This window comes from Vulpes vulpes, chromosome 2 (assembly GCF_048418805.1).
Source record: "Vulpes vulpes isolate BD-2025 chromosome 2, VulVul3, whole genome shotgun sequence".
Classification (NCBI taxonomy): domain Eukaryota; kingdom Metazoa; phylum Chordata; class Mammalia; order Carnivora; family Canidae; genus Vulpes; species Vulpes vulpes.
In genome coordinates, this window is record NC_132781.1 from 98,746,442 (window position 1) to 98,773,956 (window position 27,515).

Here is a 27,515-nt window from a genome sequence, read left to right on the forward strand (position 1 = left end):
GAACAAGAAAGGAGCTCATACTAATAGCACGGAAATGGGTGTTTGGAAATTTTCTCATCATTATATGAATATGATTTTTCTCTCTTTTGCCAAAAATGATTTTTATCACTAATTCAAATTCTCCTATCTGGATTCTTAACAACTCATTTTAAATCTTCCAAATGAAAAATTTCAGTAGACTTAAAAATCCATTTGTTAAAAATATAAAAGCTCTTCACTATTCAATTTTGTTTGTAAGAACAATTATTTTGACATCAGCAAGCATAGAAAATTGCTAATCTAAATTTTAGATAAAACTTTTGCATAATTGCCAAATAGAATTGAAAAATGAGTTATGACTTAGTAGCAAAGCCAACTACATACTTCATCAGGATCTATGATATGTCTCTTTGTGAGGAATATGCCCACCTATGATATCCATTAAAACTAAGCATCTAAATAAACTGAAATCAGAACCAGACCTTCATTTTATCACAAAATGTTAAACCAGCTTTCAACACATGGTTGTATATTGTATTTCTCTCAGTAAGTATGTAATAACAATATTTTTCATTTTGGAGAAAAATCATGGTATAATAAATACTTCATGGTACAATAACTAGGAGGTTGATATTAAGGTTAGTTTGCTAACCATTGTTTAATTTTCTTCAAATTATTTACTTTTTCCTCATTGTTAAAACATTACTTTTACCTCAAAGAAATGCTTGTTTGTTTATTTATTTATTTATTTATGATGGAAAAGTCTCATGGCTTCCCATGATGCTTATAACACATTTCTGTTTTTTTTTTTTAAATTTATGATAGTCACATACAGAGAGAGAGAGAGAGAGGGGGTGGGGGGCAGAGACATAGGCAGAGGGAGAAGCAGGCTCCATGTACCGGGAGCCCGACATGGGATTCAATCCCGGGTCTCCAGGATCGCCCTGGGCCAAAGGTAGGTGCTAAACCTCTGCGCCACCCAGGGATCCCCATTTCTGGTTGTTAAAGTTCTCCATAATGTCACTCCTGCCTAAGTGCAGCCTTACCTCATACTGTCCTCCCTGTCACCACACAGGTCTTCCTTCAGAGCACACCGAACTCATCCCATTGTAGGGCTTTTGCACTTTCCTTGCTGTTCTTCCAAATCTTCACATGGCTAGGGTCTTCCCTCCATTCATTCCTGCACTGAAATTCTACTACCTTTTATAGGCTTACCTCAATCTCCTAACCTAAGGAGGCATGTCAAAGGTCACTCAGTTGCTCTCTTACAAATCACTGCCCTATTCAATTTTCTGCCTAGCCTCTAAGTTGTTTTCCTCATGTATTCATTATTTGTTTATTGTGTGACCCTACTCAGTAAAATGCAATCTCCATGAGAGTGGAATTTTTCTCTCTTGTTCATTCCTCCAAATAGTGCATAGCCCGTATTAGGCTTTCAATAAATATTGTTTCATTTAAAAAGAAAAACACTTTTCCTCCTCTAATGGTAATAACTTACTGTATTATGGATCAGATTCCTTAGAGAAAACAATCAAGTAAATTGGAAAACTGTCCATGTTTGAGTCATAGGAGGGTATCCAGCTCTCAGGATAAGTTGCTACTTGTATTATATGTTTGGTGTTTCACCTCATAGAACCAAGTAGTTCATGGTGGAGGATGTGATGATTTAACCTACATGGTGCGTTGATACAAATCATTGGTTGCATTATTTGCTTGCGTAACAGGTCTGAAGTAAGTGATTCTCTGGTATACCATTTGTAGTTAGACTTACTCATTTTGATTACTGTATATAAACTATTTGTGACGTTTTAAAAAAGATTCATTTATTTATTTGAGAGAGAGGAGCAAGCGCATGAGAAGAAGAGGGGCAAGAGAGAGGGAAAGGAATCCTGAAGCAGACTCCCTGCTGAGTGCAGAGCCCTGATGCAGGGCTTGATCCCACGATCCTGAGATAATGACCTGAGCTGAAACCAAGAGTTGGACGCATAACTAAATGAGCCATCCAGGTGCCCCCAAACCAAACCTCACCTAAAAACAAATCAGATTCTAATGCGGTGCCAAAATGATGATTATCATTGATGATTATCAGTGATGATTATGTCCTTTGGTTACATAAAAATCCTCACTTATATCTTGAATATATATAGCTGAGAGGTACAATTTTTATCTATGTTCTCCTCAGTCATAGTAGGACATGCCACAGATAATTCAGATTTTTTTCAACCTTTTTCCTGTAAGTGCTAAGCCATGTTTTCAACATGCAGAGAAGCAGTATTTCCAGAAAGACTAAGATGTGCAAATACTCATTTGCATAATTTTATACACTACCATAATTTTATACACTCACTATAAAAGACTTTGAAGCCCAACTAAGGCTTTCGTTTAGCACAGGATTGCATTTCACAGAAACATCACTATTTTCATTTATATTCAAAGCAATGAGTGTTGATATTTTAGTTAATGTTACCCTTCATTAGCTTTTTCATTACATATCTTTTCCACATAGGGTCATATCTGTGGTTAAGCTTTGTTTCGTAATGATGTCTCGAGCCGTATACCCTTGACACAAAATCACTTTGTTTTAAGTACATGAGAATCTTCTCATTTCCAGGGAGAATAATGCTTGTTCAGATTTCTTTTTTAAACGTAAGGCCTTCATGGTAGAGTTCAGATTTATCAAATAAAAATAAAGATATCTAATTAAATTTGAATGCCAGATAAACAACAAATATTGCATGGAACATAGTTCAACTAAAAAATTATATTTTGTTTACCTGGCATTCAAATTTAACTGGGTATGTTATCTAGCAACCCTAGCCAGTATTTATTTTTCTACTCTTTATAGAGACATAGGTTGAAACACACTCAGATGGTCTTCTGAAAAGTTGTGATATCTTCATTACTTTCTTTTGGTTATTTTAAAATGTCAGCTGTTTTAAAATAAAAGTGGGAAAACAGCTGAAAAAATGCATAAGATAAATGAAACATCACTCCTCAAGACACTGGAAATGAGGCAATGAAGAATTTCTTTATGTCAAACAATTAAAAAGCAAGCATTGACTAAGCATTTACCACACAGAAGGCATTGTATTACAATATGCCACAATCCCAAGAGAAGGAAAAAAGATGAAAAAGACAAGCCCTTGGAGAATTTATAAGGAATTCTTACAAATTCCAGGAGAATGGACCAGGAAGATAATATGGATACACGTAAAAAGATGACGAATAACACAAAGCAATAGATGGTAAGTGCTAAAAGAGTAATATAGACAAGAGGAGTCAGGAGATCAGTTCCATCTGTGTCTTTGGCCTCAAAAGAAGAAAGGAGGTGAAAGGGAGTGTTTCATTAAGTGCTTTTTATTCACTATCCTGTTTAAGCCTCCCACTGTGGTCTGAATGTTGGTGTCCCCTCAAGGTTCACACAGTGGAAACATGATGCCTATGTAATAGTGTTAAAAGATGGGAAGTGATTAAGTCATCAGGTGAAGTCCTCATGGATGGGTTAGTGCTCTCATAAAAAAAAAAAAAAAATCCCTATGCCCTTCCATCACGTAAAGACCCAATGAGAAGATGCTGACTATGGAGCAGTGTCCTCACCAAAACGTGACCATCCCGGTAATTTGATCTTGGACTTCCCAGACTCCAGAACTATGAGCCATAGATTTCTGTTGTTTATAAGCGATTGGGTCTGTGGTATTTTGTTACAGCAGCCCAGATGAGTTAAGACATTTCCCACTACTTTATGGAGTAGACATTATTATCATTACCAGTTAGTTACCAGCTGAAAAAGTGGTTATGGTTACACAGCTAGTAAGCAGCATATCTGCTTCCATCTCAGGTGCTCTTGACCCTTTTAACTATCAATGCTGCCTCTGAGAAAATGGGAGAAAAGCTTAGGATCTCTGCTCTTACGTGGAGCCCCTAGAGGTTTGAGTGGGATAGCAAGAATAAAAGGATTTTCTTATATAACAAAGGTTTCATGCATTGCCCTAGACATTATGGATACAAATACTCATTCAATCACATTGGATTACAAAGAGACTAAATGAAAGTGTGAAATATCAGAAACACTGTGAAATCAGAACAAACTGTAGTGAGTTGGTGGCTGTTTGCATGCAGAGAATAAGACAGCAAGAGAGAAAAGGAAGAATCAAAGATAACTGCAAGCCCAAGATTTCACAAACAAACAAAAATCTGTTAGAACTAATAAATGAATTCAGCAAAGTTGCAGGATATAAAAATAATCACACAAAAATGAGTTGTGTTTTCCTACAGTAACAATGCACAATCCTAAGAGGAAAATTAGAAAACAATTTCATTTTCTTTCTTTTTTAAAAAAGATTTTATTTCTTTATTTGACAGAGAGAGAGAGAGAGAGAGCACAAGCAGGGGTGGGGGTGGCAGGCAGAGGGAGAGGGAGAAGTATGCTTCCCACTGAGCAGGGAGCCCAGAATGGGGTTTGATCCCAGACTCTAGGATCATGACCTGAGCTGAAAGGCAGATGCTTAACTGACTGAGCCACCCAGGCACTCAACAATTTCATTTTTCAGTAGCATCAAAAAATAAAATACTTAGGAATAAGTTTAACTAAGCAAGTGAAAGATTTGTACATCGGAACTACAAAACATTGCTAAAAGAAGTTAAATAAGACATTAATAAATGGAAAGACATCCTGGCTTCACAAACTGGAAAACTTAATATTGTGAAGATGTTAATACTACCCAGGTGGCCTATAGATTCAATGCAATCCTTACCAATATAGCAAGGTTTTGTATTTTTTAAAATTTATTTGAAAAAAAAGTTTTAAAATTCATCCTAAAATTAATATGGAATCTCAAGGGACACCAAATAGACAAAATACTCCTGAAAAAGAACAAGGCTGGAGGTCTCACGCTTCCTGTTTCAAAACCTACTACAAATCTACAGCAGTTAAAACAATGTGGTAGTGGTATAAAGACAAATATACAGACCAAAAGAATACAATAGAGAGCCGAGAAATGAACTTTTATAAATATAGTCAAGTGATTTTTGACAAGAATGTTAAAACCATTTAATGGAGAAAGAACCATCTTTTCAACAAATACTGCTGTGAAAACTGAATGCTCATAGGTGAAAGAATGAAGTTGGACGCTTACCTTACATCACATACTACATTAATTCAAAATGGATTAAGAACCTAAATGTAAGACCTAAAGTCATAAAATTCTTAGAAGAAAATATAGGGAGAAATCTTTTTGACATTAAACTTGGCAATGATTTATTGGATATGGCACCAAAAGTACAGGCAAAGGAGGAAAAAATAGATAAATTAGACTTCACCAAAATTTAAAAAACTTTTGTGCATCAGCAGAGTGAAAAGGCAAGTCATATATTGGGAAAAATATTTGCAAATTGTATATCGATAAGGGATTATTATCCAGAATATATAAAGAACTCCTATAGCTCAACACCACCACCAAGAACAAAACAACTTCCCCTAAATCAGCAAAATATTTGAATGGACATTTCTCCAAAGAAGATATGCACCTAAAAATGGCTAGAGAGCATATGAAAATATGCTCACCATCACTAATAATTAGGGAAATCAGAATGACAATGAGATACTCATTCATAACCCACTGGAATGGCTATTAGAAATAATGTTTGTGAGGATGTGAAGGCATTGAAACCTATGCATTGCTGGTGGAACAGTAAAAGGATGTATTTGCTGTGGAAAACAACACTATGCTTCTTCAAAAAAATAAAGATAGAATAACCATATGATCCAGCAATTCCACTTCTGGGTATATACGAAAAAGAATTGAAAGCAGGGATTCAAACAGATATTTATATACCAATGTTTTTGTAGCATTGTTCACATAATACCCAAAAGGTGGGAAAGAAACCCCAAATGTTTATGGAAAGATGAGTGAATAAACAAAATGTGCTATATACATACATTGGAATATTATTCAGCCTTTAAAAGGAAAAAAATTCTGATACATACTACAATATGGATAAACTTTATCTATTGGATTACTATTTATCCATTATAAAGACATTCTGCTAAGTGAAATAAGCCAGTCATAAAAGTGCCAATAATGTATGATTCTACTTAAATGAGGGACCTAAAACAGTCAAATTCATAGATATAGAAAGTAGCATGGTAGTTGTCAGGGGCTAAGGAGATAGGGACAAGTGAGTTATTAATTCATGGATATAGTTGGGGAATATGAAAAAGTTCTGGAGATGGATAGTCGTGATGGTAGCACAACAATGTGAATGTACTTAATGCCACCAAACAGTGCATTTAAAAATGGTTGAAATGGTATGTTTTGTGTTATGTAAAAAATACATAAATATAATACAATAAAATACAATAAAAATTTTAAAGAAGACAATATAATCTATACAACCACATAACTGGTTACAAATAAACTATAGCATGCAGTAACTTCTCTGATTGTCAAATGTCCATTGATTCCTCAGCATGTCCTATGTAGCATATGTGACTTTTTATTATATAATATACCAACCAAGTGAGGGCATGACTATAGAATGTGTATTATATATTAGTAATGTTTAATTTCTTCCTTTTTTTTAAAGAAAAAATAAATGAAAATAGAGGCTCTACTATTGTGTTCTCAGACTATACCTTTTTAATGGGACCACTTGTTTAATGTAAGGGAAGGATCATTTGGTAGATAAACTCAAAATGACTAAAAGACCTAAATGTGAGACAAAAATCCTAGAGGTGAATGAAAACCTCTTCAACCTCTGCCACAGTAACTTCTTGCTAGACACGTCTCCATAGGCAAGGGAAACAAAAGCAAAAATGAACTGTTAAGACTTCATCAAGATAAAAAGCTTTTGCACAGCAAAGGAAATAGTTGACAAAACCAAAAGATAGCCTACAGAATGGGAGAAGATATTTACAAATGTCTTATCAGATAAAGGGCTAGCATCCAAAATCTATAAAGAGCTTATCAAACTCAACACCCCAAAACTAAATAATTCAGTCAAGAAATGGGCAGGAGACATGAACAGACATTTCTCCAAAGAAGACATTCAAATGGACCATAGACACATGAAAAAATGCTCAACATCACTTGGCATCGGGGAAATACAGATCAAAACCACAATGAGATATCACCTCACACCTGTCAGAATGGCTAAAACGAACAAGTCATGAAACAACAAATGTTGGTGAGAACGTGGAGAAAGAGGAACTCTCTTACATTGTTGAAAGGAATGCAAGCTGGTACAGCCACTCTGGAAAACAGCAAGGAGGTTCTCCAAGAAGTTAAAAATAGAGCTACCCTATGACCTAGCAATTGCACTACTATATATTTACCCAAAGGACACAAATGTTGTGATCCGAAGGGGTACCTGTACCCCAATGTTTATAGCAGCAGTGTCCACAATAGCCAAACTATGGAAAGAGACCAGATATCCATTGATAGATGAAAGGATAAAGAAGATGTGGTGGTGTTTGTGTATATATATATATATATATATATATATATATATATATATATATATAGCTATATCTATATAGATTATAGTAACATATCTATTAGAGCATATATTATGATTATATATATTAGTTATATATTACCCAGCCATCAAAAAGGATTTACAACAACATGGATAGAACTGGAAGGTATTATGCTAAGCAAAATAGTCAATCAGAGAAAGACAATTATTATATGGTTTCACTCATATGTGGAATTTAAGAAACAAAACAGAGGAGCATATGATAAGGGAGGGGAAAATAATATAAGACAAAGAGAGAGGAAGACAAACCATAAGAGACTCTTAACTATAGGAAACAAACTGACAGTTGCTGAAGGAGAGGGATGTGGGGGAATGGAGTAACTGGGTGATTGGCGTGAAGGAGCACTGGCTGTTATATGCAACAGATGAACTCACTGAACTCAATATCTGCAATTAGGATAGGTTATATGTTAACTAATTGAATTTAAAAAGAATAAGTTAAAGAAAGAAAGAAAGAAAGAAAGAAAGAAAGAAAGAAAGAAAGAAAGAAAGAAAGAAAAATAAATAAGGCAACTATCCAAAATAATAATAATAATAAAGGAAGGGAAGGAGAGAGAAACTAAGAAAGACTGAGAAGCTACAGTGAATGAAGTATGAGAGAACCTAAAAGGGTGTGTTCAGGAAGCCATGGAAAGAAGGAAAGCAAGAGTGATTGGCTGTGTCCAATACTGGGCAAGGCAGTAAGATAAAAGCAGATACTCGGTCCCACAGTTGTCAACATGAAGAGACCTTGACAAGAGCAGTCTTGATGGACTGTTGTGGATGGAAACTGGATGGAGTGAGTTGAAGAGAGATTATGAAATGAAGAAGTGGAAACTAATAACATTCACTGCCTTCAAAATCTTTTGCTTTGAAAAAGAGTAGAGAAATGAAAAGGGAATCTGAAAGGCATTATGGGGTCAAATGAGATTTTTTTTGTTTCTTTCATAGGACAGATTACAGCCTATTTGCATGCTAGCAGGAAAAGTCTCAAAGAGTTTGGGGAACTGTAGAAGCATAGTCCCAGAGAACAAGAACAAGAAAGTCCCAGAGCCCACGTGAAGGACCTGACAGGGAGAGTGGTGGGGTGAGGCATGTACAGGTAAGGTAATGCTGGCAAAGGAAGGATAAGAATGCTCTAGTTTGAAGAAGGAGGTGGGAGGTGGTGGAGTGTGCACAGAGAATGCGATGGGAAAGAAAGTATAAAATAGCCATTCTTGAGTTTAGAAAAGAAATACACTAGAAATGTAAAATAGGACCCTGGGCAGTTTTGAGACTTGTGGTCATAGATTTACATTGAGACTGTTTAGTAGGGCTGTGCATTTATCTCTAGCACCACTTCGCTGCTCAGAGACAGGCATAGAACATACTGGGGCTTTGCCTGGGCGCAACACATGGAGAGGGAAGATGAGGTAAATGTGCTTTGCAAGGTGTGTGCTGGTGAGTGGTAGTGAGAAAATGTTAGGGTTCAGATCAGGTTTGGTCAATGCTGATGACAAGGTCATCATTAGGATAGTGGGTATCTGAAATAGGTTCAGGAAATGATCACTGGAGATGAGAATCAAGAAATTAGAGGTCAAGGTACAAATACAGGCAGATCTCATTTTATTGTGCATCACTTTATAGCACTTTGCAGAAATTGCTTTTTTTTCCAAATTGAAGGCCTGTGACAACCTTGTGTTAAGCAAGTCTATTGGCACCATTTTTTCCAACAACATTTGCTCACCTCATGTCTCTGTGGCACATTTTGGTAATTCTCATACTATTTTAAACTTTTTTCGTTGTTATTATATTCATCATGGTGGTCTATGATCACTAGTTACAACTTGGAGAAAGCTCAGATGATGGTTAGTATTTTTTTTAACAATAAATTATTTTTAAATAAGGTATGATTATTTTTTTCCAGACAAATGCTATTGCACACTTAATAGACTACAGTATAGTGTAAATGTAACTTTTACATGCTCTGGGAAACCAACAAATTCACTGGATTCATGTTATAGCCATATTCACTCTATTGTGGTAGTCTGGGTATGCCTGTATATGACAATAAGGGTGTTTCCCTTCTAGACAGAGTTTAGGAAACTCTAATCTTATTCTCTTCAGTCCTACCTTGGTCAGGAAGTGTGATTTTTCCCTTTGTGTGTCTATTTGCACACAAGATGACCTAGTGCCCCACCTTCGAATCAAGGCACAATTCAACCCTGCGAACAGCAGGATGTTCCCAGTGGGTGGGAGCTTCCTTCCCACTTGAGGACAGCTCAGGAGTCCTGTCCACTTCACTTCCTGGTTCTCTCAACTAAGGGTCTTCCTTGTCCTTCCCGTTTGAAGAACTCTTTTCTTTCAAGGCTTTTCTCCTCCCTGTGAGTCTGCCCTTTACCTGCTCTTTCTTTTTATTGGAATCCCAACTTATTCAGTGAGCCCATGTCTGTATCCTTCTGTCCCATATTCGCAGCTGAGCTTCTGCGAGTTTTTGTTTCTTCTTCACCATGTGCCTGGGGGGAGAAAACAGCCTTCAGCTTTCTAGAGAAGACAGAAGACAGGAGAAATACACAAAAGGCATATGGGAAAATAGAGATACACCCTGTCTCAGATTGGTTATCCATGAGACTATTGAAGTCGTCAAAAAAATGGAGACAGGAGTAGAAGTGGGAGAGAAGAGGGTGGGCCAGGAAGTCATGAGGGTCTAAAGTGAGGTGATCAGGACAGCAAGATGTTAGCGACAGAGAGATAGCAGGTGGAAAGTTTGATAAGAACTTTGAAGGAGGGTGGGAAAGAGAAGACCCGGAAATGGCATTTGGGGAGCAAAGAGGACTTTCTCCTCCTTCAGGTCCCAGGTACATGATGCTTCAGAGGGAAAACCAGTCTCCACTTTGGTGAAATGCTATCCTCAAGGAGCAGGGAGCTTTCCGTTCCAGATGAAAGGTCTATAAGGGCCAACATCCTATGTCTGTCATGTTCACATTTACCAGGTATCCAACACCTTGCACAGTGTAATGAGTGTACAATATGTGCTCAACAAATAGGTGTTGAATAAATGGAAGAACAATTAACTGAATCTGGTGTTTATAATTAAATCATGTGCCACCACCCTCCCCTCTTCTGGGATAAGTGGCAGTCTCCAGTTTCCTGCTCTGAGATATGCAACTGCCATGGATCCTCATGACATCTTGTGTGACTGGCACCTAACAGAGTCCTTTTTTATGCCCTCTGTTTACATTACCACTGGCAGCTATAGGAGAAGAGAGTCACCTAAGTGTTCTCTGCCCTTCTGACCAACTTGGCTTTCCAATGTTAGAGTTTGGGGAAATTTTAGGGGTCATCAAATAATAAACCTTTATTCCGCCATTTAGTTTAACACCAAAATGAGAAATAGATGCTGAAATCAGATAGACTGAAATAAAAACATCAGCTTTATTCCGAGTAGGTTTAAATATCATAATCTGAGCTATGGCCATTATCAGGACTTTAAAGGTCCCTACCTCCACCAGACTATGCCAGCCCTGGAAAGTTTGGGGGAAGATGAGCAGGGAGGAAATCTCCTAATATCAGGTTGCATCCAAAGAGGAAGCCCAGAAAAAGATAGACTACACATATTTATTTATTTATTTATTTATTTATTTATTTATTTATGATTTTATTTATTTATTCATGAGAGATAGAGAGAGAGAGAGGCAGAGACACAGGCAGAGCGAGAAGCAGGCTCCATGCAGGGAGCCTGACGTGGGACTTGATCCAGGGTCTCCAGGATCAGGCCCTGTGCTGAAGGCGGTGCTAAACCGCTGAGCCACCCGGGCTGCCCTACTCTGTCCCTTTAAATATAAATTGCTCCCCAATTTTGGGGAGAAGTGAATGAGGAGATAGAAAAAATCTGGAAACTTCTTCCTATCTTTTTCTTTATTGCTGAGTGGACATTTTCTCCCTTCTTTGGAAATATGAAGAGAAAGGTAGAAGGACTCCCCTGAACACATCCCAGCTTTTTACTCTCCTAATAGACTTTAGTATATGGTCAACCAGGGATGTGGTAGTCCAATGGGAAAGGCAATCAGCTGCCTGTCAGGAAGACCTACTCTCACCTTCATGAGACAGCCTAACCTTCCCGTTCCCCTAATGCCAACTACTGTTTTTCCATAGATTTTCCTGAGAAGTTGAACATTTAAATTTTGTTCCCTAAAAGCTCTAAAATGGTAAGAGTAACTTTATTAAATTAATTGCGCTTCTACTAATTGACCTATCTTTCCATCCCTCTCTGTCTTCCCAAACTCTTCCACCATGACCTCTGGACCTCATGGTATATCACTAGCAAACTGTTATATCCCCAAAATCTGGCCGATCAAAATGTGACTCGTGACACATTCTAAAACCAAAATATAACTAGCACTGAAGTTTATGGGTCATTTAATAATTCTGTTTAAATTTTTGAAGAACTGCCAAACTGTTATCCAAAGTGGTTATATCACTTTACCTTCCTACCAGCAATATATGAGAGTTCCAATTTCTCTGTGACCTCATCAACACTTATTATTTTCTGTTCTTTAAATTATAACTATCCTAGTGGGTGTGAAGTGATATCTCGTTGTGGTTCTGATTGCATTTCCCCAGTGATTAATGATGCTGAGCCGCGAGGAGGCTGCCTACATGCAGAACATGGCACAGGAGCACTTTGAGGACATCATGGGTGTGCTCAAGGCCCTGCCGCGGCCCATGCTGCTCGTGCTGCGCAACATCAACACCGTGCGCGCCATCAACACCACCCTGGGCGCCCCCGTCGACCGCTACTTCCTCATGGCCAAGAGTGCGGTCAGGGGCTGGAGCCGCCTGGCAGGGGCAGCGTATCAGAACATCTACGGCGCCAGCCTCCTGCGCCACATCAAGGTCCTCTGGGAGACGTTCAAGTTTGAAGTGGCTCTAAGGCTGGAGACCCTGTCAATGCGGCTCACCGCCCTCCTGGTTCGGCTCCTGGTCCGCCTGGGCCTCCTGCCCGAGACCCAGGGGCTCTCGGAGTTCTTGGAGACCTAGGGAGTCCCGGGGCAGGAGGGTGACCTCGGATCTCATCCAGCATCGGACTGCCAGGGTGGCCACGGCTGGAGTGCACACCCCAAGACCAGGGGCGCTGGGGCGGCTGCGGCCTCAAGTGCGGGGACGCCGAGGGGCTCTGACCACAGCCTGGCCAGGACGCCCGACAATGACCACAAGCTCTTCTTAAAAAAAAAAAAAAAAAAAAAATGTGCTTCTTGATTATTTGCATATTTTCTTTGGAGAAATGTCTATTCAAATCCTTTGCCCATTTTTTAATAGAGTTAATTTTCATTTAGTTATTGACTTGTAAGAGTTCTTTAATAATTCTGGATCCTTTATATAAATTCCCTTATCTGCTATAGGATTTACAAATATTTTCTTCATTCTGTGGGTTGTCTTTTCACTTTCTCCGTGATGCCCTTTGAAGCACTTAAATTTTTAGTTATGACAAAGTATTAAATATCATCAGCATTTTTACCAGAGCTAGAACAAACATTCTTACAATTTGTATGGAACATCAAAAGACCCCGAATAGCCAAAGCAATTCTGGGAAAGAAAAACAAAATTGGAGGCATCACAATTCTGCATTTCAAGCTCTATTACAAAGCTGTAGTCATCAAGACAGTAGGCACTGGCACAAAAAAACAGACCCATAGATTAATGGAACAGAAGAGAGAATCCAGAAATGGACCCACAATTATATGGTCAACTAATCTTTACCAAAGCAGCAAAGACTATCCAATGGAAAAAGTCTCTTTTCTGTCAACCCAACAAATGGTGTTGGGAAAACTGGATAGAAACATGCAGAAGAATGAAACTGGACCACTTTCTTACACCATAAGCAAAATGGATGAACAACCTAAATGTGAGATAGGAAACCATGAAAATCCTAGAGAGGAACACAGGCAGAAACCTCCTTGATCTCACCTTCAGCAACTTCTTATTAGACACATTGCTAGAGGCAAGGGAAACAAAAGCAAAAATAAACTATTGGGACTTCATCAAAATAAAAACCTTCTGCATAGCGAAGAAAACAATTAACAAAACTAAAAGGCAGCCTACAGAGTGGGAAAAGATACTTGCAAATGACATATCTGATAATAGGTTAGTATCCAAAAATCTATAAAGAACTTATCAAACTCAACACCCGAAAAACAATCCAGTCAAGAAATGGGCAGAAGACATGAATAGACATTTTTCCAAAGACATCTAGATGGTTAATAGACACATGAAAAGATGCTCAATATCACTCATCATCAGAGAAATACAAATCAAAACCACGATGAGATACCACCTCCCCACCTGTCAGAATGGCTAAAATTAACAAAAACAAAACAAAACAAAACAAAACAAAACACTAGAAGCAACAGGTATTGGTGAGGATGTGGAGAAAGGGGAACTCTCTTGCACTGTTGGGGGAAATGCAAACTGGTGCTGCCACTCTAAAGAACAGTTTGGAGGTTCTTCAAAAAGTTAAAAATGGAACTATTCTATGACCCAGCAATTGCACTACTAGGTATTTACCCAAAGGATACAAAAATACAAATATAAAGGGGTACATGAACCATGATGTTTATAGCAGCCTTATCAACAATAGCCAAGATAGGGAGAGAGCCCAAATATCCATGAACTGAGGAATGGATAAAGAGGATGTGATATATGGAATATAACTCAGCCATCAAAAAAAAAAAAAAAAAGAAATCTTGCCATTTCCAACAATGTGAATGGACCTAGAATGTATTATGCTAAGTGAAATTAGTCAGAGAAAGATGAATACCATATGATGTTACTCATGTGTAATTTAAGAAAGAAAACAGAGGCACCTGGGAAGCTCAGTGGTTGAGCATCTGCCTTTGGCTCAGATCATGATCCTGGGGTTCTGGGATTGAGTTCTGCATCAGGCTCCCTGTGAGAAACCTGCCTCTCCCTCGCCTATGTCTCTGTCTCTCTCTGTGTGTCTCTCATGAATAAATAAATAAATAAATTAATTAATTAATTAATTAAAAGAATAAAAAAGAAAAAAAACCAGATGAACATATGGGAAGGGGGGAAAGGAAAGGAAAGAAGGGGAGAGGGGAATAAGACATAAATGACGCCTAAGGACCCAGAACAAACTGAGGGTTGATGGAGGAGAGTGGGTTGGGGCTGAGCTAGATGGGTGATGGGTATTAAAGAGGATACTTGTGATGAGTGTTGTTTATAATTGAGGAATCACTGAATTCTCTTCCAGAAACCAATATTGCCCTGCATGTTAACAAAGTTTAAATAAAATAAAAAAGAAAGAAATCATTGCCTAATTCAAGGTCATGAAGATTAGGCTTATGTTTTCTTCTAAGGATTTTATTGTTTTAGTCTCCCCTCACCTTTTTTTGTTAACAGCTTTACTGAAATATAATACACATACCATACAATTCATTCATTTACAGTATACAATGCAATAATGTTTAGCATATTCACAGAGCTATGTAACCATTACTGCAACCAATTTTAGAACTGATTTTTATCACCCTCTGAAAAAAAGCTGCTATCATGTCCTATTTTTCCCAACCCTGCAGCCTTAGGCAACCCTAATCTTCTTTTGATCTCTATAGATCTGCCATTCTAAAATTTTCATATAAATGGAATCATATAATATGTGGTCCTTTGTGACTGGCTCTTTCACTTGGCATATATTTAAGATTCATCCATATTTTAGCATATCAAGACTTCATTCCTTTTGATGGCTGAATAATATTCCATCATATAGATATACCACCTCTTACTTATACATTCATCAGCTGATAGACATTTGGGTTATATCTATTTGTTGTTATTATAAATAATGAACAAGAACATTGTCAATTTTTATTTATCTGAGAATGTCTTAATTTCTTCTTCATTTTTGAAGGTCAGTGTTGCTGAATAAAGAATTTTTTGTTGACTCTTATTTTTCAGCACTTTGACTATATCATCCCACTGACTTCTGGACTTCATGGTTTCTGATAAATATTTAGCTGCTAGTCTTATTGAAGATCCATTATATGTGATACATTGTTTCTTTCTTGTTCAAGATATTTTTTTTCTGTCTGAGACTTTAGATCACTTTGATTATAATGTGTCTAGATGTGTATCTCTTTGAATTTAGTGTCCTTGGAGTTTATGTAGCTTCTTGGATGTATAGATTGTTTTTCACCAGATTTTGGAAAAATTTGTCCAGTATTTCTTCTACTATTCTTTTTTTGTCCCTTTCTCTCTATCCTCTTGTGGGATTCTCATTGTGCTTATGTTGATACACTTAATGGTATCACATAGGTCTTTGAGTTTATATTCTTTTTCCTTTATTCTTTTTCCTTTCTGTTTGTCAGGCTAGATCAAATGAATTGATTTATCTCCAAGTTTACAGATTCTTCTGTAAGCTCAAATCTTTTGTTACATCCCTGAAGTGAATTTTCATTTCAATTACTGTACTTTTTAACTTTAGAATTTCTAGTTTGTTCTCATTTTAATAATTTATGTTTCTTATATTAATAAGCTTTATTTATGAGCCATCTTCTCATGCTTTTCCTTAGCTTTTGACATAATTTCCTTTGGTTCTTTGAGTATATTTAAAAACAGATCATTTAAAGGCTTTGTCAAGTTAGTTAGTCCAGTATTGTGCTTCCTTGGGGACAGTTTATATTGACTACTTTTTTCTCAGTGTACTGACCATACTTTCTTGTTTCTTTGCATGTCTCATAATTTTTGGCTGAAAATTGGAATTTTAAATTATATAATGTGAGAAATCTGGAAATCAAGTTTCCTCCCACTTCCAATGGGCTTGTTGTGGCTGTTTGTTGTTGCTGCTATTTGTTTCAGAGTGTTTCCTGAATAAGTTCTGCAAAGTGCATGTGCTTTTTCATGAGTGGACATGGAAACTGCTACTTGGTTATCTTATTGGGCAGTTAACAATTGTATGGTTATTTCATTAAATGCATGCATGCTAGGACATGTTTCAATGGTAGACAGGTTACTACTCTACCTTAGTCTTCACTTCCTGCTTTCACAGAGCTTCACGGTTAATCAGAAGTGAGAGTTTAGGGCCTTCTCAGCAATTTCCTGGGTATGCGCACATGCATGTGGCTTTCTAGATTCCCAGGAATATGTCAGAGTTTTCCAAAGCCTGTATGGACATCTCATTGCCCAGCTTTTCCTTTTAAGTGTTTTGGTGAACTTGTTCTTTGTTGCAACTGCCATTATCACCTCAGCCAGCAGTGATATTAAACAATTGCCACTGATTGCTTTCTACGGTAGTCCTAAGGAAAATTCTGTTCACGGTATGTGAGCTCTGTGTCAGGTCAAATAAAGACAAACCTTGTGAATGGGGTTTTCCAGGAACTGCCAGGCAGGTCACATAATAACAGCTTTCTGAAAATGGGGCTTTGGAGGCACTCCGATACTCTCTCCCTTTCAGTGGCTGCTAGGCTGTTGTCACCATGATTGCAAGTCTGTTTGTTTTCAAGTCTACCCTGGAGCTGGAGAGAGAAAGAAGGGAACAGGGTAAGTTAAAATGAAACAAAACTCACTGTCTTTACCATGATTCAATGTTTTTCTTGAATAATACCCTTCAAATTGTTGCAAGCCTTTAGTTAATTTCCAGATTCTGAAGCCTACTGAAAAGGTTTATTTTGACCATTTTTGTTAGTATTTTTGTTGCTTTTATGGAGGAGTGAATTTTCAGACCTTCTTCTGCCATTCCTGCAGGGCTTTCTTGTTTGTAATATTATTTTATTTTATTTTGAGATAATTGTATATTCATACATGGTTGTAGGGAATACCTTTCACACAGCTTCCCCCAATGGTAACATTTTGCATAACCAGAGTGCAATATCTTATCCAGGAAATTGATACTGCTAGAATCTACTGACCTTATTCAGATTTTACTATTTACGTGTACTCATTTGTGCCCATATGTGTATGTGTGTTTAGTTCTATGCAATCTTATCACATATATAGATCTTTGTGACCACTACCATAGTCATGATAGCAGTTCTATCACCAGGATAGCCTCATACTATCACTTCATAGCCATTGTCATATCACCCACCTGCCCCCACAATCACCACTCCTAATGCTTGGCAACCACTAATCTGTTCTTCATGCCTATAACTTTGTCATTTCAAACGTGCCAAAGAGTATGTCACACAATGAAGTAAATTCAGCAATAAAATCAGGTAAAGTATTAACAAATGCCACAACATGGATGAAACTTAAAAATATGCTAAATGAAAGAAGCCAACTGCAGACGACCATATTCTGGATGATTCCTTTTACATGAAGTGTCCAAAGCAGACAAATCTATAGATACAAAAAGTAAATTAATGCTTGATTAGAGCTGGGTGTGATGGCAGGGGTGGGGAGAGAGTGGTTGGTGATGGCTAAAAGGTGTAGGGTTTCTTTTTGGGGATAATGAAAATGTTCTAAGAGTGAATGTAGTGATGGTTGCTCAACTGTGTGAATATACTGGAAACCACTGAATTGCACACTTTTAATGAGTGAATTGTATGGCATGTGAATTATATATATCAATAAATCTGTCAAAAAAGAGAATGTTATGGGGGTGCTGAGTGGCTCAGTTAGTTAAGTGCCTGCCTTTAGCTTAGGTCCTGATCCTGGAGTTATGGGATTGACCTCTGTGTTGGGCTTCTTGCTTAGTGAGGAGTCTGCTTCTCCCTCAGCCCTCATCTCGCTCATGCTCTCTCTCTTTCAAATAAATAAATAAAACCTTTTAAAAAAAATGCTATGTAAATGGCATCATACACTATGCAAACCTCCCACCCATGACTGGTTCTATTGTTAAGCAAAAGTTTGTTCCCAAGGAAAATATCTGTTACCAGAAGTAGTAGATATACATAATAGCTACAGTGCAGAAAAGTTTATATATAAGATACAATAATGGGACATGACAAGAGGAAATTGGGCATTATCAAAAAGAAAAGAATTAATCCTTGCTCTTTGAGGAGTCTGGGTAGCATTACCATTCACATACAAATGTAATTTAGGTGGATCTCTTTTCCAGTCTACTCCAAGGATGAAATTTCTCAACTCTCTTTGAGCCAAAAATGGGATGGATGAAAACAAGCTGTTTCAGCTTAATTCAGATAGGATAGATTTTTATTGGAAAAGAAATCCAGGGATCCCTGGGTGGCGCAGCGGTTTAGCGCCTGCCTTTGGCCCAGGGCGCGATCCTGGAGACCGGGGATCGAATCCCACGTCGTGCTCCTGGTGCATGGAGCCTGCTTCTCCCTCTGCCTATGTCTGTGCCTCTCTCTCTCTCTCTCTCTCTGTGACTATCATAAATAAAAAAAAATTAAAAAAAAATTTAAAAAAAAAAGAAAAGAAATCCAGCAGCAATGATAGCAATATACAAACACACTGAGCTTCACAATACCTGTTGCTTCTAGATTCCCAGATAAAAACTATGGCCAAGAGAGCCTCTCTGTACTTGGCACAGGGATAACACTCTCCTTTCATTGTAGTTCTTATCTTGTTTTCCATATTATTATTTCCATCCACACTAGATCATTACAAAGTTTTCTACTGGGGAAAACCATGTTTTTAGACTATATAATTCTACTCTGGTTGAAATAAAATGATTGTTCACTTATGGAATGCTGTTCCTTGATCAATATTACCATGATTCTTCACCATTGGCATTCAGTAGAAGTAAACTTGATTTGGTCTATATGCTACAGTTTCAAAGCTAGAAATTTAAGAACTAAAATTTTCAGAAAGGGTTCCTAAAATTAAACCCTTTAATAACTTCAAAATATTAAGAACTCTCAATTTGCTGCAATGCACAGCTTATTTGAATTTATTTAATCCCTATTTGAGAAGGAGGGTTAGGGAAAGAGTGAGGAGGGGGAGGGAAGGGAGAGGGGATGAGGGAAGGGCTGAGAAGGAAGAAGTGAGGGAGAAAGAGAGAGATAGGGAGGGAGAGATTGACTATTGTGGTGACTATTCCAATAAAACTTTATTTATGGATACTGGAACTTGAATTTTATATAGTTTTCAACTGTCAAGAAATATTTTTCTATTGATTTTTTTTCAAAAAAATTTCTTAGCTTACCAGCTCTACAAAAACAGATGAAGGGCCAGATTTGGCCTGTGGGGCTTAGTTTGCCAGTCATACCCTAAATTGATGGAAGAGTAGAAACATCAAGTCTCCCAGGTAGAGATGGATGTGAGTATTGGATTTGCCATTTACTAGTTGTGTGAGCTTGGACAAGTTATATGACATGCTGAAAACCATGTCCTCATCTGTAAAATGAGTATGGGCATAGTTAATCCATAGAATTGTGAAAATTAAATGAAGCACCATATGTATGTTTAGCATATGCAAGGTCACAGTGAATGAATTTACTACTAGAATGAAAGTTCTTAGGAGTGCCACAAAGCCATCATTTTCCCCAGACCTCTGTCCCACACTGGAAGGATAGCAGGATTTTATTAAGACAGTGTATATCAGGCCCAATCTTAGAGTCATCCTGGCGTTCTTTATTCTCTCACTTTTCCGTTCAATTCATCAGCAAATCACATCTGCTCCACACTAAAAATTTATCTAGAATTTGACCACTTCTCTATAGCAGCACCCTGATCCACACTATCATCAACTTTCACCTCATCTTTCTGCTCTGAAACTTGCCCCCAGAGGTGGCATTTTCCATAGAGGTGCTTTTAAAATATGTCCTCAAGTCACTTCATTCCTCCTCTGGAATGTCCCTGATCATTTGCTCCTAGGAAAATCCTAGGTCCTTACCATATAAACCTTCAGATCTCCTACACTCTTCCCCTTGCTCCCTCAGCTCCAGCCATAACAGCCTCACTATTCTTCAAACATGTCAATCTTACTCACACTTCTCACTGAATATTTGTTGGTATTTCTTTCTGGAATGTTCCTTCCCCAGATAACCAAGTGTTTTCAATTTTATTACTTCTTTCAGGTCTGTGCTCAAATATAACATTGTTAGGAAAGCATTCTGTTACTCCTTAATTCTGTTTTCCTACTTGATGATTGCACTACTACCTCCTGCCATATTTCATATTTATTTGTAGATTGAATGTCTCCCCTGCTGGAATGTAAACTTATGAAAGCAGACTTTATGTGTCTTGTCCATAGCTGCATCCTCAGTGTGCAGAAAATTGCCTGGCACAGAGTAGTTTCAAATTTGTTGACTTAATAAATAAATGGATTTTTGCTACTCTAAAAGATTTTGAAAAATGAGAGCTTTTGAGTATTGTTCTTATATTGATTAGAATATATGTTTGAAACTGATGGTTACTGGAGGGGACATGGGAGGGGATGGGTTAAATAGATGATGGGTATTAAGGAGGGCACTTGTGATGAGCACCAGGTATTAAGGAGGGCACTTGTGATGAGCACTTGTATGTAAGTGGTGAATCACTAAATTCTATACTTGAAACTAATATTACACTGTATGTTAACTAACTGGAATTTAAATTAAAACCTGGAAAATTTTAAACATAAAAAAGGAATATATGTTTGGCTGCATAAAAATAATAGCAGCTTAATGAGAATGAAGTTAATTTCTTTATTATCCAAGAGTTTAAAGGTAGGTGTTTTAGGACAATGCTCTATGAAATTGTCTAGGTGATAAGCTTCCCCTACTTTGTTGCTCCTGATCCCAAAGGAGTATTGCCTTTGTCTGAATGGTCCAAGGTAGTTCTCCATCAGATGCAGGTTCTAAGCAATGGAGGGAGGAAGGGGTAGGAAGGCCACACATAGACTTTACCTAAGGACACTTTCTATAAACCATACAAAACATTTCCATTCACTTCTCATTTAAGACTTAATCACGTGACTACACCCAGGGGCAGGAAGTGGTGGAATATGCAATCTTTATTCTGAGTGGCCATTTCCCTAACTAAAAATCAGCATTATAGTTCTATAACAGAAAGAAGACAAATAAATATCGGGGAGAAATTAGTCTTTGTCACAGGTCTCTATATTTTTCTTCTCCTCATTCCAAAAAATGTAGCCAAGCTGAGGAGGCTCTCCCTACAGCCCTACATCTTGGCCCAAGTGTTGGAGAGTCTGCCTGGGTTGTCGATTTTCTTTAGCTAGAGTAAGACACTAGGACATTAATTTGAACCAAATTTATCAATTGGATTGATAATTCGTTTTTCTCAGATCCACTTTCTAAGAAAATGAAAGTGTTTTCTGAATCTTTGAAAATATCCTCTCTGGTTTCCACAACTTGGTATCTGATATCCACTGAAATAGCCATTCAGGATCAGCATAATGGGCTTTTGACCTGTGTAGTCATGCAGGGCCTTATACTAGGTTAATGCTCTCCATCTCCATCTTGAAATTTTTTTAATAATATTATCTTAGAATTTATTCTTTTGTAAGTGAAGTTCAAAGGGGCAGTGCAGCACGTGCCTGAGCAGAGGCATGTATAGATGTAACATGCATGCAATTCTTTGCTTCTCTGTCTATATATAGCACTGAGTTGCCCGTGAGCACAGAATTTCAGCAAAAATGCAATAGAGAGTTTAGTGAAACTCAAAGCAAGTACAAGGTAATTGTCTTTTTTTAAAATGTTTTATTTATTTATTTGATATATATAGAAAGAACAAGTGGTGGGAGGGGCACAGAAAGAGAGGGAGAGAGAGAAAGAGAGAGAGAGAAAGAAGCAGACTCCTGATGAACAGGAGGCCCAACATGGGGCTCAATCCCAGGTGCCCACAAGGTAAGTGTCTTGACAGAGTGACAGGTTGCAACCCATGAATCCTTTACCTTTCAGTACTTCCTTACTCATTAGTAAGCTAAAAGTAGAGTGTTGATAGAATATGCATGTATCAAGAAATGAAATAAAAACAATTGAGTTAATTTTGTACAGGGTTTTTACCCTTCTGGTAAGAACAAATTATGTAGGCATGAGCAAACTTACAAAATACAAATAGTATAAGTTTAAAATTCCTCACATCAATTAAATGCTCTCATATTTGCATTTAAATCTAACTATGCAGGGCACCTGGGTGGCTCAGTGGTTAATCATTTGCCTTTGGCTCAAGTTGTGATCCCGGGGTCCTGGGATCAAGTACCTCTTTGGGCTCCATGCGGAGAGTGTGCTTCTCCCTCTGCCTATGTCTCTGCATCTTTCTGTGTGTCTCTCATGAATAAATAGAATCTTAAAAAAAAGTACTAGCTATCCACATTATAAAGATGAATAGTAAAATTCATCCTAACAATCATACATTTAAATTTTTCTTTATGTGGGATCCCTGGGTGGCACAGCGATTTAGCGCCTGCCTTTGGCCCAGGGCGCGATCCTGGAGACCCGGGATCGAACCCCACGTCGGGCTCCCGGTGCATGGAGCCTGCTTCTCCCTCTGCCTATGTCTCTGCCTCTCTCTCTCTCTGTGTGACTATCATAAATAAATAAAAATTTAAAAAAAGAAAAAGATATTTAAAAAAATAAATTTTTCTTTATGTTAAAGACATGTTAAATAGCAAATATAAAGCACTATGACACATCAAGAGAAAGACTGCAGAGGACCAGAAGAGATGAAGTGGAAAATAATACAGCCCTGTCCCATACTAAAAGGCATTTCACAGCCATGTGAACTTGATAGGGACATCTATGAAAACTAGAGAAAACTCTACCACATATCATATTTAATGAGCTACTTAATAGGGGAATCTAGAACATGTGCTTTAAAGTCATTAAAAAAGGTAAAGATGCCTCTTCTCCTACCTCTCATTCAAGGATTCACTGAAGTTTCTAGCCAATGCAATAAAACAGAAGAAAAAACGAATTAAAATTAATTGTAACAGATTCTATTTACCCAAGATGGCAACAAATTTCTGGTTCCACATGTTCTTCCAGAAACTTGCTATCTTTCTCCCATCAGAAGTCTATGTCCCCAATATTTGTGGTTAACCCAGCTATGGGCTATGACAAAAGCTAGGTCATAAAAAGCAATAGTTTCTCCCAGGGCATACTATAGAGCCCTGAACTCCTATGTAAAGAATTCCAGCTCCCGGAAGCTGCCACATTGGAATGATCACATGGAGAAAACTCATAGATAACTAGGTTTCTGAGAATCCTTCCATATTCCAAACCTCTACCTTATGAGTCTTTCCAGCACAGGTCCCAGACATGTGAGTGAGCAATCCACAAAATCCAGAAACTATATTAAGAGTTTTGGCATGAGGGACATCCAACTTTTGCTTAAGATGTAGAAAGCGAGAAAGAGCACTGCTTCCACACTTAGAGTATTAAAAATAAAATTAAAAAAAAAAAAACAGAGAGAGAGAAAGATTCAGATAATTCACAAAAATCATTACTTTATTTGAACCTATCATTGATTAGTGGCCTCCAAAAAGAGATATTTATATCCTAACCCCCCAAAACCTGTGGATGTGACCTTATGGAAAAAGGGTCTCTGCAGATATAAGTAAATTAAAGATCTCAAGATGAGACCATCCTGGATTATCTAGGTGGGCTGGAAATCTAACAAGTGTCCTTATTAAAAAAAAAAAAAAGTAAAAAAGGAAAAGATACAGAGAAAAGGGGGAAAAAACAAACAGAAGAGAAAACCATGTGAAGATGGAGGCAGAGACTGGAGTTGTAGAGATTCAAGGCAGGGAATACCAAGGATTTGTAAAACACCAAACACTGGAAGACAAGTATGAGATGGATTCTCATTCAGAGTCTCCAGAGGGAATAAACTTTATCAACACTTTGATTTCAGACTTCTCGCCTCCAGAAAACTGTGAGAGAATACATTTCTGTTGTTTTAAGCCACCAGGTTTGTGATAATGTGTAATGGCAGCCCTGGGAAACGAACGCCCATCACAGAGCTGAGATTGTAGGCAGCCAATTAACCTAAAATCTAAGAAAAAAACAGGAGCCTCCAAAGAGAGACACTTAACCTGCAGCAGACACTGTATGCAAGTTGAGAAAAAGAAGTCATCTAAAATTTTTAACAAATTGTTAAAGGCCAAATGTAGATTAGCTCGAGAATGTAGAATCATTATACAAAACAATTATGAAATTCAGAAAATTTAACATTGACACAATACTTTCATCTAGTATGATCCATGTTTACAATTTTCAAATTGGTCTAATAATAGCCTTCATAGCAATTTTGTTTTCCTTATTCAGGATCTAGATTAGGATTGTGCCTTGCATTTAGTAGTCCTGTACTTTGGTCTCTTTAAATCTGGGACAATTCTTGAACCTTTCTTTATTTTCATGCCAGTGGCATTTTTTATTAAGTTTTATTTTAATTCCAGTATAGCTGACATACAGTGTTATATTAGTTTCAGGTATACAATATAATGATTCAAGAATTCTATACATTACCCAGTGCACATCACAGTAAGTGTACTCTTTAATCCCTATCACCAATTTCTCCCTGCCCTACCTATGTCCACTCTAGGAACCATCTGTTCCTTCTCTCAGGTTAAAAGTCTGGTTTGGGGGATGCTTGCGTGGCTCAGTTTGTTAAGCTTTGACTTTGGCACAGGCCATGCTCTGAAGGTCCTGGGTTGGAGCCCTGCTTCTCCCCTCGAACAGCAACTTGACCAGCCCCATATAGGGCTCTGCGCTCATGAGGGAGTCTGCTTGTTCCTCTATGCCTCCCCTGACTCATGCTCGCTCTCTCAAATAATTTTTTTTTTTTAAAGAGTCTGACCATGAGTGAGGTCATATGGTATTTGTCTTTCTCTGACTTATTTTGCTTAGCATAATATGCTGTAGCTCCATCCATGTTGTAAGTGGCAATATTTCATTCTTTCTTTATGGCTGAATATTGTTGCATTATATATACATACCACATCTTTCTCCATTTGTCTATAATGGACACTACCATGGCATTTAAAAAAGAATGTGAGGGGATCCCTGGGTGGCGCAGCGGTTTGGTGCCTGCCTTTGGCCCAGGGCGCGATCCTGGAGACCTGGGATCGAATCCCACGTTGGGCTCCCGGTGCATGGAGTCTGCTTCTCCCTCTGCCTGTGTCTCTGCCTTGTGTCTGCCTCTCTCTCTCTCTGTATGACTATCATAAATAAATAATAATAAAAAATTAAAAAAAAGATTCCCTTATAAAAAAAAAACATTCATTAAAAAAGAATGTGAACTAGTTGTTTTGTAGCCTGTTTCTCAGTTCAGCTCTTACTGTTTTCTTAGGATTAGATTCAAGATTGTGCATTTTGGGCAAGAATTTTACATAAAGGATGGCTGCTGACCTGTTAAGGCATTACATCAGTTTTCTATTTGGGGCAATGTTAAGTTGAATCAAAGTTCAGTGAAGGTGATGGCCACCAGGTTTCCTCATTATAGTTGCCATTTTCTCTTTCTAATCAATAATCTACTCCTATGAAACAACTGATAATTTTAGCATCCACTGATGGGGTCTTTTGACTAAATAAATTATTACTTTGATGCAAAATGATGTTTTTTCTGTCTCTATTATTTCCTCTACCTTTACTAATTGACATCCATTATCAAGAGTTTTCCCTCTTGACACCGTCTCTCTACCCTTATCCTTCTCTCTCTTTACCCCTATCCCTTGCTTTTCTTTCTCAATGTGGACTCAAGAAAATGATAAATCCCCTCAACACAATCTAGCCCAAGTTCATTTCTCTTGAACTCTGGAATATCTCAGCAGTCCCTGAAAGTTTCATGGCATTGACTGTCAGAGATTCTGCATGAATGATGGTGCCAGGACTTGTAGCTACATGTATCAAAGCTTTGCTTCTCTTCTGGGGTGTTAGTAGGTATGGAGCAATGTAACCCTTATATTAAATATTCAAGAGATGTGCTTATAAGACTAACAGGTTAGTAAGAGGGCCATGTTTATTTGGCAATTGTTTTCAATAAATAATTGGCATGTTAAAAAATTATGTTGCTCACTGTAAGGCTGTTTCCATTCAAATAAAAGAAGATTTTATTCTATTTTCCTTTTTTTTCTTCTAGATAATTTTGAAAGATACTTTGCCCTGAATTGGTTGTTGCTATTGACTATTCAGTAAACATCAATTTGTAATACACATCTAAAATGTAAGTTTAAGAAAGTCTGAATATATTTTGATTTAAGCATGTAGCGAATGCTGTGGTGAGTGACTCAGGAAACCCTCACCTCTCACCTTTCACCCGCAAACTCTCAGCTAAACTCTGGGAATTGTCCTCTGCCAAAAAGAGCCATTCTACCTTCCTTCCTGGAATATCTCACAGTAGAGAACTGGACAGTTGAGGTCATCCTGACCAACACCCTTGCCTCAGGGCACGACTACACCAGATGGGCCTTCTCAGCTCAGAGTTCTCTATAGGATTGAACCACATTTCAGCTTCTCCTTCTACTCAATCCTATTTCTTTCACTTTCCTTACAGGTGTTGAGCCCCTATGGCACTCCTCAGCAAATTACCACATATGTGTTTCTGTCACAGAGTTTTTTCCCAGGGAAATTGACCTCAGTCAGCTTTTGAAGACCCATATTTGAAGAACAGTCCTATTAATATTTTAGTATGTTTTTTATGCCAGTCAGAGAACTATTTTATTTACCTGATCTCAGGAAGAGATAACTTTTGGTTGATCTTTTTGTTTGTTTCATATTACAATAGAAGAGTATTTTTGGAAAATGTGAAAATAAATAAAACTCAGAACTCATACTTTTAACACTTGTTGCCAGTATAATCTTATATTTAGAAAATAAAAGATGTTATTTATGTATTGTTTCTCTCTTTCATTAACTTTTAAAAACAAAGCAATAAACATTAAAATAATGATTGGTGAAGAAAAGAGACAACTAAAAATAAAGCAGAAGAATTGGTAGCACTTATCTGAACTTTACCACTGTTTGGGTTCGCTTATGGGAAATCTTTATATATAATTATATATATTATTTTCTAAGAGTCTAAGATACTATCATGCTTTACAATTTAACTACAAGTTGGGAAAGTAATAAAATACTGAGATATGGAGTATTTAAGGACCTCTCTCTTTATACAAATATATT

At 37.5% G+C, this 27,515-nt stretch overlaps 1 pseudogene; it reads left to right on the top strand.

Moving 5' to 3' along the window:
* Nucleotides 1–12,105: 12,105 nt before the first annotated feature.
* On the top strand, nt 12,106–12,708 carry LOC112931115 (uncharacterized aarF domain-containing protein kinase 5 pseudogene; annotated as a pseudogene).
* Nucleotides 12,709–27,515: the final 14,807 nt, after the last annotated feature.